Below are 15,726 nucleotides of genomic sequence, written 5' to 3' on the forward strand. Positions count from 1 at the left end.
TCTGAGGCTATTAGTCAACAGATTAAGTTCTTAAAGCCGTTTTTATTTTCTTTGCCATTTAAACTCATACAATGTCTTCAAAGGAAGCAAAATTTAAGGCCTGTATATAGAACAACGCACAACTATATCTGTGAAAGTTGGTTTTACACAAGCATAATACCTGGTTCTTCGGCTCCGACACTGTCATTTCTCCCCCAAACTGATTAGTGGTGGAATCAGGCCTATCACTAGGTCTCCTGATTTAGCCCATTCTCCTAGACATTTAAACCACTTAACTTTCATGTAGCTAGTCCTATTTGCAAATCCGCCTGTTCAGCCTCGTACTTCCCCATTCTCCATCAAAAAATGGTGTAAACTAGGAGTTTAAGACTTGAAAACTCCGTCAAATGAGAAGAATCATGACAGTGTATCTATATTTTCCCTGAAGTAAAAGAAGTATGTCAAAATCATAGCCTTCGTTTTTAAACACCTTAACAAAATACGCAGGATTTTATTTTGGCATCATTACAGGTACGACCACCCCCTAAAACTTGCTCTCCTAACTCCAATTGGTTAAAGTGCCTGTCCCTCCAAGCACTTTTAGTCCCCTGAGAGAGCCTCATTCCGATGAAAACCGTGGTCCCTCCCACTCTCCCCTCCCTGACTCCTCCCCGGGGCTGGTCACTGATTGGTTGAGGCTCCACTCCTCGTGGGGAGGTCTAGACCACTGCGCGCAGCTCCTGCTGGGAGACAAACCTAGGCGCGAGGACGCCGCGAGCTCCTCCGCCTGGGCTCCCCTCCCCCTGCGGCGACCCCCGCTCTGACCGACTGGTCCCCGAAACGGTGGCGGCGGTTTGTGGTCGTTGGTCCCAGGGATTTAGGACCAACATTTGAAGGCCAGAAGGGGTGAGGAGGGGATGGGGACAGCGGGGTCACTGCCAAACCGCTGGTAACGGCTGGAGACCCTGCCTCCCAGCCGCAAAAGGCCCTGTCCGACACACCGTCACGCCAAATGCGCAGTGGGGACCCACGCCCCGCTGGAGGCGGTGTCTGCCGGATTCGCCCTTTTCACTCCCCTGCCCCGTCGAGTCTCGGGAGAGCTAGTGTCAGAGGCTCGGCTTCCTGGCCCCAGAGGGCCTCTTTGCCTGGATAACTCCTGCTGTCACCCTTTGCGCCGCGTGGTACGAGGCGTCTGGCTCCCAGTTCCCCGCGCCGTCGGGGGCCCTTGGCGGCTCCCTCCGCCCCCCGGCGCCCTTCCCTCTTTCTGCCTTATTTCCGCTCTCCCCCGCCGCCTTCCGGCTGCTTCCCACCTGCTGCCCTCCATGTTCTCCTAACCCTGCGTCCGTCGACCGCCACACGTCAAGAGTGTCCGGCCGTTGTCGCGCTCGCGCGTTCCCCTCTAGAGGCTTTGGGAGGACGTCCGGGACGTCCCGACTGCTGGGTGAGATTTGGCAATCCGGTCGTTTTCATTGAGTTCTGGGGATGAGCCTCGAACTTTCCTCTGCCTTTGACTCTCTTTATTCCTCAAGGGCTCTCTTGTGTGTAGGGTTTTGAACAGTGAAAGGCTGCGGGTGTGCGGGAAAGATAACTCACCCCCTCTGCCCCCAGACTCGCGCCGCAGACAGCCACGTACGGTAATAGTCGCAGTAGTATCATCTGTGTTTCCTAACGTCAAGCAGTTTCCATTCCAAACTTTTTAGAGTCTTTTCTTTGGAGAGTCCTGGAAAGACCACGAAACCTGGAGTCCGGAGATCCGGGGTTTAATCTTGGCGTTGATGCGAATTCTGAGATCCTTGGGGAGACAGGACCAGTTAATTGGGGCGCCAGTTTCCTCCTTTGTGAATTTTGTTAATGTTGAAGTTTTTTTAAGCTCTCCCTTTCCATTCTTGACAAGTAATTTATAGCCTTTATAATATGCGATGATTGTAATACAGGCCGATACTGCCGAGGGAATATCGGGAGGAGCTTTTCAAGACTTGGCTTCTTTTTACAGATCTGTTGCACTTGTGCTTGAGAATGGCGTTAGAATCAGGAAGCAGGATATGTTGAGTGTATAAGTACACTAATGTTTACATAACATACCCACTGTTGGTAGGATTTTCCTTACATGAATAATAGGAAGATATTTTCATTTCAAGAATCACTACACTGTATAGTTGATCATTTGGACAAACTTCAATTCAGAGATTTTCAGAATTAAAGCTCCTCAGCTGTAATGACTGACTTCTTTCCAGGGTACATATATAAAGGTTTCTTCTTAATAATTTGTTTTTTTTTTTTGCACCTATATGCCATAATAGACATAAAGATCTGTTAGTGCTGCAGTTGCTAAATACCAGCAGCGCCTTAGTTTCTGTTGAAGGCACTGCTTATTTGCTAATTTTCACTTTAGAGGGTGGAGTATTGGACTTGAGCATTATTGCCAAAGGTTATAATACATATCAACGTCTGGAATATACATGTGTAATATTGGATGTAGTATGAGTTAACAATTATAAGAATATGCCGAATTTATGGACTGAAATTAAGCCTCATATTTTTAATGCTGTTAGGAAGCAGACATGTTTTAAGGAGGGTTTGTAACTATAAATGAAATAATTGTAAAATCTGTCTGGATTTGTATATTAATGCTGAGTTGTGTCTTATTTTATTTTACTATCTTATCATTGATAAAACAAAAAAATGAGGAAAGAAAATATGATCTTTATGTTCAAACTGTAACCTTTTGGATGAAAGCTTTTAGAAAACCTTATGTAAGGAATAGAAGTGTATTAGGTAGTGGCATACAAGAATTTTGGTTGTATTGTGGATCTCTTTATCCTAAATTCCGAGAATTTTGTGTTAAACACAATATTTAAAAAATTTACTGTTAATTATATATTAAAAACTGTACTGCCCTCCACAGTATTACTAAAAGTTGTGAAACACCCAGTGCCAACGCTTTTTATACATTATATATTTAACTTCTAGGAATAAAAATGTGTCCTCATATTTTAATAAAAATAATTTAAAATGGAATTGAATTGATCCATCTATACCTTTTTACTCTGAAATACTGTTAGACTTCTAAATTCATACCCTTTTGAGGTATCCTTCTCAGTTTCCAACCATGTGGAAAATAGTGCAGTCTGTCACTAAAATGAGCTGCCAGTAAAAAAACTTCCATTGACTTGGCATCCGTGGTCTAAGCATACCATACTCAATTGACAAATCAGGAATTTAATACCATGTAATTTAAAGAATGCCATAAAGAGCTAATGTGCTTTCTATAAAAGCATTTTGATACCTTAAAAATTGTTTTCTTCACTATTGTACTCACGTTTTAAAAATTATAGTAAAATTTATAAAATGTTCATTTTCACTTGATAAATTTTTACCATAATTCATAAAATGAAGTTTCAATTTAAGTGGTTTAAATGCGGCTGACACAGATGTCTTTAGATAAATGATTAATTTTCATGTGTATTTTGCTAAAATAGTGCTAGTAGTTTTTTGGTTAATATATATTTTGAAAGGCAGTTTGAATTAGAAAATTTATATTTTTGTCAACTTATTAAGGATGCTTAAAATTAATGAGGGTAAAGTTAACAGTTAAAGCTAAAGGCTTGATTTGAACTGTTCGTTGAATACCTATCCTGTGATTGGTTATGCCATTTGGCCGTCTATAGCTCAGAGGATTTTTTTCTTTAACTTCTAATTTTACTTTTGAAACTGAGCTGGGGAGGAATCTTTGAAAGTTCAAAGTTCAGGAAAAAAATTTATCCATGAAAACTAGAGTTTACATATGATATAACAACTTTTAATCTGCTGTCCCAACTTTTTTTTTTTTTTTTTTTGCTATTTATGTCAAGATCCTCCTTCCTTTACTCAGATTCCTTGGGTCAGCAAGACTAATTAAGCCTAGAAGCTTCAGTTGGTATGTCAGTTTGGTTATGATATATATAGGACTGCTATGCTTCCTTGGAATTTTGGTAATTCTCAGATTGATTCTGGAATATTTTACAATAAATATAAAGGCATTGTATGCCTGTTTTAAATTATTATTATTATTTTTTAAGATTTTATTTATTCATTTGACAGAGAGAGATCACAGGTAGATAGAGAGGCAGGCAGAGAGAGAGAGAGGGAAGCAGGCTCTCTGCCGAGCAGAGAGCCCGACGCGGGACTCGATCCCAGGACCTGAGATCATGACCTGAGCGGAAGGCAGCGGCTTAACCCACTGAGCCACCCAGGTGCCCCTGTATGCCTGTTTTAGATTTGATTTTTAATTCCCTTGTTGAGGTTCTTAAATCCTGGCTTTTTTTAGAAATGTATTTTGTTAAATTAAGTATGGCATTAAAATTAGATTTTTTTTTTAAAGATTTTTATTTATTTATTGAGAGAGAGGCAGTGAGAGAGAGCATGAGCAAGGAGAAGGTCAAAGGGAGAAGCAGACTCCCCGTGGAGCTGGGAGCCTGCGTGGAACTTGACCCCGGGACTCTGGGATCATGACCTGAGCTGAAGGTGGTCGTCCAACCAACTGAGCCACCCAGGCATCCCTAAAGTTAGATATTTTTAGATTTTTGCATTAGCTATGTATAAATATTACTTTTGTTGTGGAGGCTTTAAGATAAAACATATTCCTTTCTTTTTTAAAAAAAATTATTTGGGAGAGAGGGAGAGCAGAGTGAGAGAGAGAGAGCGCGAGCGTGCGCACACACACAAAAATTGAGGGGAGGAGCAGAAGGAGAAGCAGACTCCCCACTGAGCAGGGAGCCTGCCACAGGACTCAGTCCTAGAACCCAGGGATCATGACCTGAGCCAAAGGCAGACACTTAACTGAGCCACCCAGGTGCCCCTTTCTAAAGGAAGGGTGAGACAAAAAAAAAATAGGGTGAGATTAGTGACTCTCCTGTATGTCTTATGCTTCTGTAATTTTAAGTTTTTAAGATATTTTGGTTGAGATTTCTTTAAATGTATGAAGTCCAGCATAGTTTTCTAGTTATTATCTATTAAAAAGAGCCTTTAATGTGTAGACTAAGCAATTTCAACATGACACCCTAGATAATATCTTTAAAAATACAAATTTAGAGACATGAATTGACCCAAAATATATGTCTGTAATTGCTGGGGTGGGTTTTATTGCACACATCACTATTTAGAGTAAGCTATGAGTTACAGAAAAACAAAACAAAACTGTGTATTAATTAAATTCTACATTTTGGGTAGAATGGAAGCAGAAGGTATATTTACCAGTTGTTTTTATAGCAGTAAATAGATATGTAAGGTAGCATATTAAACTAGTGGCATGTTTAAAATATATAAATCTCATACTTGCCTCTTCTTCACATTGTATCAACATGATGTCTTTAGTGTAATGGACCAGCGTAGTGTCCCATGGGATGGGCCGTCTTAAGTTTATAAATGTCTGAAGGTTTGAACCACAGGTCTTTTCAGTTACTAGTTTTGTGACCTTAAGCAAGTAAAATTGGAGTTGGCCTAAGGTCCATTTGCAATTCTAATATTCTCTTAGTGGAAAATCTTCAATGATGGTATAATGTCAAAACCTAGTAAAAATAATCTTAAATGGAGAAAGGTAGCTTTATTATTTTTAAAAAAATGTTTCTTCAGAATATCACATATACTTATTCTTCAAATGTAAACACATTTTTTTAAAATGGATCAAACTAAAGGCTTGATTTGAACTGTTACTTGAATAATCAGTCTCATTATAAGGATGACAGAATGTCGACTATTTAAAAAGACAGTGTAGAGGGTGCCTGGGTGGCTTAGTGGGTTAAGCCTCTGCCTTTGGCTCAGGTCATGATCTCAGGGTCCTGGGATCGAGACCCGCATTGGGCTCTCTGCTCAGCAGGGAGCCTGCTTCCCCCCTCTCTCTCTGCCTACTTGTGATCTCTCTCTCTCTGTGTCAAGTAAATAAATAACATCAAAAAAAAAAAAAAAAGACAGTGTAGAATCATTATTCTTCACTGATCCAACTAGGACAGTTTTAAAATATTTTCTGATTATATTTGGAAAGATTGTTCTTAAGCATGAAAATAAGAAAGTTATGTCTTGCGAGGTGCCTGGATGGCTCAGTCGGTTAAGTGTCCGACTCTGAATTTCAGCTCATGATTTTGGGGCCATGTTGGATGTGGCACCTGCTTAGGATTCTCTCTCTCCTCCTCCCTCTCTTCTCTCCTGCCTCTCACTGTCTCTTCAAAAAAAAGTTATGTCTTGGAAAAGGAGGTTAAGTTAGGCCATATCGTAGATGGGACACAAGTGGATAAAAGATCAGAGGGGAGGTTAAGAAGAAATTGTGGGTTGAATCTAATATGATGGAATGCAGTATGGCTTTAAAATCCAATTACTTTGACATAGGCTAAGAAAGATGTGGGTATTTTGTTGACAGTATGCTTGATTTGAACCATCAGTGCCGTGCAGCTATCTAGAACATTAACATCTTTCTCTGTAATTTTGGCCACTATGCTTTTAAAGAAAAAAGGAGTCAGGATAGTGAGGGAACATGAAACTGTATTGTGTAAAGAGCAGTTAAGGCAGCATTTTCTAAATAATTTTATAGAAAGTTAATAGAAGTAGCAAGGTCCTGTAGGGTGGAAGGAAGTAGGGTGTCATGTTGAAATGTTTGAGAAATAGGAGTTATAGCTGAAAGGTTTGTTTTAACTGAAACTTTTCATGGCCTTAAATATGCTGATTTTCATGGTGATACTCTTAAAAAAGAGGTATAGTGATTCTCAGATGTATTTAGGTATGGAACACATTTTTGAGGCCTGTTAATCGCTCCTGGAATAATATTCTAAGGGATACCATTTTAGAAAATGTTGGGTTTAAAGAACTGATAATGTTTAGCTTGAAGAAGAGGAAAATCATTTTTCAAATGCAGTTCCATGAAAGAGGCACGTTCAGTTTGGCCAGAAGGGTAATATGAAGATCTATATGTGAAAGTTACAAGGAAGAAATCATGATCTATTATAAGGAGGAACTTTTCTTCAAGAATTAACCAAAGATAAGTTGTTTTAAAGAACAGTGAGTTTCCTATAAGAATTCAAGAATAAAATAGGTGACTGCTTTGCACTAATTTTGTAAAGAGATGGAAACATCAGGTGGGGTGATAGAATGAGATGATTTTTAAGATCTCTAAAAAATCTGACATTATTTTATTAGAGATTTTCCAAAATTTTTTTGTTGACTTTTTCCTCCTCTAAGTTAATACGTTTTTTTTTTTTCATTTTATTTATTTTTTCAGCGTAACAGTATTCATTCTTTTTGCACAACACCCAGTGCTCCATGCAAAACGTGCCCTCCCCATTACCCACCACCTGTTCCCCCAACCTCCCACCCTTGACCCTTCAAAACCCTCAGGTTGCCCCAACCTCCCACCCCTGACCCTTCAAAACCCTCAGGTTGTTTTTCAGAGTCCATAGTCTCTTATGGTTCGCCTCCCCTCTCCAATGTCCATAGCCTGCTCCCCCTCTCCCAATCCCACCTCCCCCCAGGAACCCCCAGTTTGTTTTGTGAGATTAAGAGTCATTTATGGTTTGTCTCCCTCCCAATCCCATCTTGTTTCACGTTTTTTTTTTTTTTTAATGATATAGTTTTTCAAGAGGCGTAACTGAATAGTTGTTACAGTTGTATTTAAAAAAAATGATTGATGTGAAAAAAATTTGGATTTAGATACTGGTTTTGCAGTTTATATGATATCAGGCAAATCACATCACTTTTCAGATTATTAAATATCTAAAATGGAGGTAGTCTAAAGTAGGGCTTTAGGAGCCCAATATTTAGGCACACAGGTCTCTGATTTGAGTATCTACCCTACGAATTTGCCGGCATTATAACTTTATCTTAGTCTCAGTTTATTTTTGAAATAAAATAGAATAATACCTCACAGGGTAATGAAATGATGTTTGTAAAGTGTCTGTCATGCGGGGTATATAAGGTGCTAAATAAATGAATGCAGAAATAAACATAAAATGGAATTTCACAGATTATAAAGTAACTCATCAAAGATCTCCTGACTAAGCACGGAATTCAGGTCTTCTCTCACCCAAGTCTATTATTTCTAATTAAATTGCAATATCCCTTCCTTTCTGTTTTATTCACTGAACGGTAATCACATACCAGGGAGTGCACATGGTGGTAGAGATTTGGAAATGAAAGACTAGACTCTGGCTATTTGGCAGAATTTGGGGGAGGGGGAGGTAGAATGGATTGACAGACCAGCCCTCTCAGATGGGTTCTGTGATGATAGTACAAATAGAGGAATACTTACTTAGCATTGAGACGGGAGGTTCACGGGGTGGTTTTCCTGAAGGATATTAGGAATGGGAAAGGCAAAGAGAGTGAGAAAGGACTGTGGGAACAGGCTACACACAGGCTGGTATGTGAGAACTTGGCACATTTGACAAATTGCAAAAAGGTAAGTATTGTTGTTCACATATATTAAGAAATGAAATTGGAGAAGTAGACTGGGCCAGATTATGAAAGGACTTTTAAAAGTGACCTTTTCTTTTTCTTTCTTTCTTTCTTTTTTAAAAGATTTATTTATTTATTGCAGTGAGGGGAAGGAGCAGAGGAAGAGGGAGAGATTCAAGCAAGACTCTTCACTGAGCGCAGAGCCCCCAGATGCTGTGCTTGATCTCAGGACCCTAAGATCAGACCTGAGCTGAAACCAATAGGTGGATGCTTAATTGACTATGACACCTAGGCAACCCTATGGCTTTTTAAAGAGTTTAGATTTTATATTTAAGGAAGAGTGGAAACCCTCAGAAAGGCTTCTTGCTTTTAAGTAGTATGGGGCACTTGGGTGGCTCAGTGGGTTAAGCCGCTGCCTTCAGCTCAGGTCATGATCTCAGGGTCTTGAGATTGAGTCCCGCGTCGGGCTCTCTGCTCAGCGGCGAGCCTGCTTCCCTCTCTCTCTCTCTCTGCCTGCCTCTCTGTCTACTTGTGATCTCTCTCTGTCAGAAAAAAAAAAAAAAAAATTAATTAATACAAGTAGTACATGTTTTTGGCAGTCACAGAAAAGTGAAAATTAGAGTATTCTGACTCCTCATTCCTACTTACCAATGATAACTACTGTTAAAATGTCTTGTAAATATTTCCAAAATTTTTTTATGCTTCTACAAACGTGTGAATGTATATGTGAGTATCTTTAAACAAAACATTTCAGTTGGTAAACCAGTAAACATCTTGTTTTCCAACGTAATTTTTCCTCATATATTTCTTAGTATTTTTCCATATCAGTACATACAAATCTGACATTCTCTAACAGTTACATAATATTCCATTATGTAGTTATACTGTAATTTTCTAATACTTTATTCATAGACAACTATTTTTTTAGATTTTTGCTTTTTTTTTTTTTAAGATTTTATTTATTTACTTGAGAGAGAGAGATGCTTAACTGCTTAACCAACTGAGTCATTCAGGGGCCCCGATTTTTGCTTTCACAGACCTTGCTTCAGCCCACATATTTTTGCATACTTGTGAAACTATATCTGTAGGTTAATTTTTTTAGTGATTACTAAGTTTATAAACATTTTAGATTTTGATAAATATTAGCAAATTTCTATCTAAAAAGATAATTCCAATTAAATACATGCCTCTTAACAGTATATGAAGTCCTATAAGGATTTTTCTGAATTTTCTGTAGATTCTTCATCCAACAAATAATTATTGAGTACCTACTATGTACCGGACACTGTAGTGGATAGCAGGTTAATTGTTCAAGGCAGGTGGAATCTCTGCCCTTACGCAGCCCAGAGTTAAAACCATAGAAAGTCTGTAGGTGTTGTTTGGTCTGTACAGTGTTTGTTACTGTTTTTAATAGAAGTTTTTTTTTTTTTAAAGATTTTATTTATTTGACAGAGATCACAAGTAGGTAGAGAGGCAGACAGAGAGAGGGGGAAGCAGTCTCCCCGCTGAGCAGAGAGCCCGATGTGGGGCCCGATCCCAAGACCCTGAGATCATGACCTGAGCCGAAGGCAGAGGCTTTAACCCACTGAGCCACCCAGGTGCCCCAGTTACTGGTTTTATATTTGGTATAATTTTCAGTTTTTTGTTTGGTTTGTTTTGGTTTTTTTGAGTATGCAATACTCTGTTGTCAAGGAGCCATGTTTGAATACTTCCACTTGGCAGGAAGTTACCTTCTGTGGCAGTCCTTTCTAACTTAGCACAGTTCTGTCTGCTAAGTAGAAAGTTATATTACTCTCTGTCCCCAGCACCAGACATTCGTGATTGTAATTCTGCCCCTTAGGGTCATCATTATGACTGAAAGTCCAGTAAAGTGACTTGGACATAGAAAACATTTAATAGCGGTGTAGAGAATTGAACTGAATTTTGAGAATTTGACTCATTAAGTTTTGAATTGGAATTTAGAACTAATATATAGCCAGCACCGTTTGAACATGATTTTCTACCAGATTACTTTTTAGTCATGCCATTTTTATGTCTGTTGAGTATTGCCATATAAATGAAATGACATTTATGTAGCTTAGCAATATTTTACTTTATTTTTTATTGAAGTATAACATATGGTGTTATGTTAGTGTCAGGTGTACAGTATAGTTACTAAACAATTCTGTGCATTTTCAGTGCTTATCTAAGTGTACTCTTAATCCTCCTCATCTGTTTCACCTACCACCCATCCATATCCCTTCTGGCAGCCACTAGGTTTCTCTGTAAGCGTTTGTTTTGAGGATTTTTGGAGGTCTCTGTTTTGTCTCTTGTTGTTTGTCCATTTGGTTTTATTTCTTAAATTCCACATATGAGTGAAATCTTATGGTTATTTGTATTTCTCTGACTTTTGGCTTAGCACGATACCCTCTAGGTTCATTCATGTTGTCACAAATGGCACAATTTCATTCTTTTTTATGGCTGAATATATTGCACTGTATGGAATATGTCACATCTTCTTTATCCATTCATTTATCAGCGGACACTTAGGTTGCTTCCATTTCTTGGTCTTTATAAATAATGCTGCAGTGGTCATAAGGGCACAAACATCTGTTTAAATTAGTGTTCTCTTATTCTTTGGGTAAATACCCCGTAGTGGAATTATGGTAATATGGTAATTCTATTTTTAATTTTTTGAGGAACCTTCATACTGTTTCCCATGTTGGCTATACCAAGTGGCATTCCCACCAGTTTTGCAGTTTTAGTAGGTAAAAGTAGCTCTTTGGTTCTCAAATTTAAAAAATTGCAAATTCACATAAAAATGTGCAGATTTCTGGTTCCCCTCCTGAAAAATTGGAACATTTGGCATAATTGGGAGACTGGATTTGATCATGATAACAGTTTGCTAGAATTTCGTGTCAATGCCCTTTTCAGATGGTGCTTAGCACTTCTTAGAGTCCTATCTTTGGCCTTTCTGCTTATCTAATATTTCTTCCCAGGGACTTGTGGGCATTTGAGTTGGTTATTTAGTGGATACAAAAACTTAACATGTGCAAAACTGAACTCTGTTTCTACCCCTAAAGTCTGTTCATTTTCCTCATCTTTTCTGCTTCTGGTGGCCCAGGCCAATACATGGGTGTTATCCTTGACTTCTCTGTTTATCTCACAACCCATATCCAGTCTGTCAGTGAATTCTGTTGGATATATTTTTAAAATATATCTCATATCAGAGACTTTTCTTCTTTTTCCCTTCACCAACCTCTCTGGTCCATTCTGCCATTATCTGTCACCTGAATTTTAGTTGTAGCCTTCTGGTTAGTCTCCTTATTTCCACTTTTGCTCTCCATTTTTGTTGTTACTGTTAAAGGTTTGATTTTTAAGTAAACTCTACACCCAGTGTGGGGATCGAACTCAGAACCTGAGATCAAGAGTTGCATGCTCTACCAACTGAGCCAGCTAGGTATACCACCTCTTTTGACTTTCCAAAACGATAGCTAAAAGACCCTTTTGATAGTAAAAGACCCTTTTACTCCTGTGTTCAAGAACCTATGGTGGCTCCTCATTTAACTCAGAATAAAAGCTAAAGTCCTTTGTGACCTGACTTACAAGGTCTGTGTGTCACCTGGCAGCTTGTTACCTCTTTGACCTCCTCTCCTACTATTCTTATCACATCGCACCCCCGCCACCCCCCGCCGCCTTACCATACCAGTTCCCTTGCCTGTACATTTTGTGTGCCATGCACACTTCTACCTTGTACCTTTGTCTTTGTTTTTCTATTTGAGTGCAGTGCTTTTCCCAAATAACTGCATGGATAGGTTTCTTAATTTTTTGCTCAAATGTTATCTTCTCCTTGAGGTCAGTAATAGTTATCCTATTTAAAATTACACTCTCTTCTGTCAGTTCCTTCCATGAGTCCTATCCCTGTCTGTCCCCTGCAGCACTACTACCTTTCACATATATTCCTTATTACTTTCATTATCAGAATTTTGGTCTTTTATTTACTGATGTATCCCAGACATAAGAAATAGTATCCACATAAAATTGGTGCTCAACAAACATTTGTTGGACAAGTGAATGAATCCTGAGTTTGCAATTCCTGGTCTGCAGTTTGTGCTTTTCTTATTATTTTATTAGTCAATTTATTAGACAATAATACTTTATTAGAAGTTAGTTTTATTTATTATTGCATATTAATTAGATAGTAAATACATTTATAGTGCTTATATGAAAATAGTTTTCCGACCTTAATACCTAATCCTGGTAAGAATGCTGTGAGGTAGAAACTATTATTATCCACTTTTTTTTTTTAAAGATTTTATTTATTTATTTGACAGACAGATCACAAGTAGGCAGAGAGGCAGGCAGAGAGAGAGAGAGAGGAGGAAGCAGGCTCCCTGCTAAGCAGAGAGCCTGATGCGGGTCTTGATCCCAGGACCTTGGGATCATGACCTGAGCCGAAGGCAGAGGCTTTAAACCACTGAGCCACCCAGGTGCCCTATTACTATCCATTTTTTAAGGACAAGTAAACTGAAGGCCAAAGTCAGAGCTAGTAAGGGAAAAGCCAGGATTTGCATTTAAGCAATTATTTAGGTACTTGAATTTGTTCTTAATTATCACGCAATTCTGCTCATTTTTATTTTAAATAAGCCTTAAATGAATGTGTTGCAGATAATTTTTCCCTGTTTAAAATTTTGTCTTGATTTTGCTTTTTTGCCCTCCAAAATAGTTTCATATTTATGTAGTAAAAATAATATAGTAATATTTTCCTTTGAGACTTTTTTATTGAAGGTCCTTAAGCTTAAGATGATCAGATACACATTTTATATCACCTTGATGGCATTATGGAGATTTTGTTTGAAGGGCATAAGACTAAAACCTGGAACAACTGTTAGGAACCTGGTACTAACTCCAGTAAGAAATAATTGAGAAGGGATGGACAGGTAGAGATTGATTTCAAGATATATTATTCATAGGTAAAATATGCAGGTCTTTGTGACTGATAAGGTGTGAATCAAAGGAAGACTGCGTTAGCTCACAAGTTGCTGGTTGTAAAAGTTTGGAGGAGAGGGAGTATGTTGTGGTGCCGTTTATTGGTTGAATGGATGAATTGATGGGAGATATAAAACAGGAAGGAATATGGACAGGTTTGGAAGATAAAGTGATACTCACTTTTGGATATGTTGAATTCAGGATGCCTACTGAATATCTAATTTTCTTTCCCTTTTTTATTAGAGAGAGAACACTAGTGGGGGTGGGGGAGGGTCAGAGGGAGAGAGAGAATCCCAAGCAGACTCTTGCTGAGCGTGGATGAGGGGCTCTGTCTTAGGACCCTGAGATTATGACTTGAGCCGAAATCAAGAGTCAGACCCTTAACCAATGGAGCCCGAATATCTCATTTTCAATACATTCATTAGGCAGTTTGGTAAATGAATCTTAGCTTCATAAAGAAAACTGGGCTACTAAGTTTAAGGAATAAGGTAGATAGCAGGTAGAAAATATATGGGTCTAAGAGCTACTTTCCTGCCTTGTTTTCTTCAGAATTACTTCGTTGAATAAAATATAACAGCTTGCAAAGAGCTTTAAAGACTGTGAAAAGTTTGTATGTGTGTGATGTGTGTGTGGTATTAATGTGTTTGTAGCTGTATTCATCACTCAGAAAACTTCAGCTATTTTACAATTAGGAGGGAATCTAGAAGTCACCTGACTTAGGTATATTAATTCAAAATTTCTGAATATTCCACTTGCATAAAAGTCAATTTGGATACTTTGTTTTTTGAGGGGCTTTTAAGGTGAAATTTTGGCAAAAGGGCATTCTCTTGGCAGGAGGAGATATTGAGATCAGGAAGACCTGAGATTGAATTCTTTCTGTGCCACTTTCTGGCCCTGTGATCTTGGATAATTTATCTTTCTTAGCCTCGGTTTTTTCATCTGTGGAAATAATTTTCTTTTAGCAAGGTTGAGACTCCCTTTTAGTAGTTTTAGAAACTAGAGATAATGTATTCATGTTTTCTGGTGTTTATAATAGGCTACTAAAGAAACTGAACCTCTTCTGATTTTTATTTTCAACCTGTTTCTATCCAGTGTCATACTTTTGTTCTGAAGTCAGTTACTGTAAAGCAAAGTATCTGGATTCTTTTTTTTTTTTTTAAAGATTTTATTAATTTATTTGACAGAGATCACAAGGTATCTGGATTCTAAGCTATAGTTATTTGCAGATGTTTAATGGTTCTAAAGGTTCCAATATATGCATAAAATTAGTATTCATGTTTATGTCCAAAAAATGAGTCTAGAGGTTTTTAACAACGTTAGCTAACTTAATGTTCATGAAAGCTATGAGATAGGCAGTGTATTTAAAGGTGAGGAAATTAGGTTACAGAAGGGCTAAATAAGTTGAAATTATAGCTAGTTGAATGCAAAAGGATTTGAATCTAGGCAGTCTGGCTTCAGAGCCACAGTACTAGTGAGTAAAACTGCAGTGACAGTTTCACTTACTCTAGAGCAGTAATTCTTTGGTAATGTCTTCTCCAGTCCCACCCTCTGTCCACTCTAGAGATGCTAATGCTCTTCCCTAGGTTTGTGTCTGCCACAGCACAACTCCTCTGCCCCAATCTTTGAGAAAATGCAAGATGTTTCTGAAAATAGCAAAAACAAAAGCACTATGTATGGTTATATGAAAAATTAAGATGTGCTGCCCTCTAGTATTTATCAAAACTAACTTTTAATTAAGCCTCACGTAATTCTAACAAGACTTTTACTTCATTGCCCCATTTAATCCTAACAGTAGCTTTGCAATAACTTGTATTGGTATTCTCATTTTACAATGAGTAGAGAGAAAATAAGCTGACCAGTTTGCACAGCTATAAAGTGGCGGAGCTAAGTCAAATTGAGGTGCTCTGGCTAAAAATTCTGTACTTTTTAAAATGCTGTGCTATGGTTTGGTTTCCATTTATAATAAGAAAAGTTCTGTTGAAAGTCAAAAATGGCTTGCTCAGTGTAAGATTTTAATTTTTTTTTAAAGAGAACCTTTTATTTTTAAGATTTTATTTATTTGTCAGAGAGGGAAAGAGAGAGAGAGGGTACAAGCAGGGGGAGTGGCAGGCAGAAGGAGAAGCCAGCTCCCAACTGAGCTAGGAGCCTGATGCAGAACTCCCATCTCAGGACCCTGGGATCATGACCTGAGCTGAAGGCAGATGATTAACCACCTGAGTTGCCTAGGTGTTTTAATTTTGATTTTAACTTTTTAAAAATTATTTATTTATTTGACAGAGAGAGAGTGAGAGCACAAGCTAGGAGAGCAGCAGGCACAGGGAGAGGGAGAACCAGACTTGCTGCTGAGCAGGGAGCCTGATGTGG

The 15,726-nt window shown here is 38.4% G+C and overlaps 1 protein-coding gene across 3 annotated transcripts in view; it reads left to right on the forward strand.

Annotated features, from left to right (window-relative positions):
- The first annotated feature begins 750 nt into the window (after positions 1 to 750).
- RBM46 (RNA binding motif protein 46) overlaps positions 751 to 15,726 on the forward strand; it is a 55,580-nt gene continuing 40,604 nt past the window's right edge. For 2 of the 3 annotated variants that reach the window (XM_045985361.1, XM_045985379.1), the window contains exon 1: positions 921 to 1,420. The gene's annotated coding sequence lies outside the window, so the exon portion shown is untranslated. Of the gene's footprint in view, positions 886 to 920; positions 1,421 to 15,726 lie in introns of those variants that run through there. The other variant, XM_045985370.1, reaches the window with a different exon arrangement.

This window comes from Meles meles, chromosome 2 (genome assembly GCF_922984935.1).
Source record: "Meles meles chromosome 2, mMelMel3.1 paternal haplotype, whole genome shotgun sequence".
In the NCBI taxonomy this organism is placed as follows: domain Eukaryota; kingdom Metazoa; phylum Chordata; class Mammalia; order Carnivora; family Mustelidae; genus Meles; species Meles meles.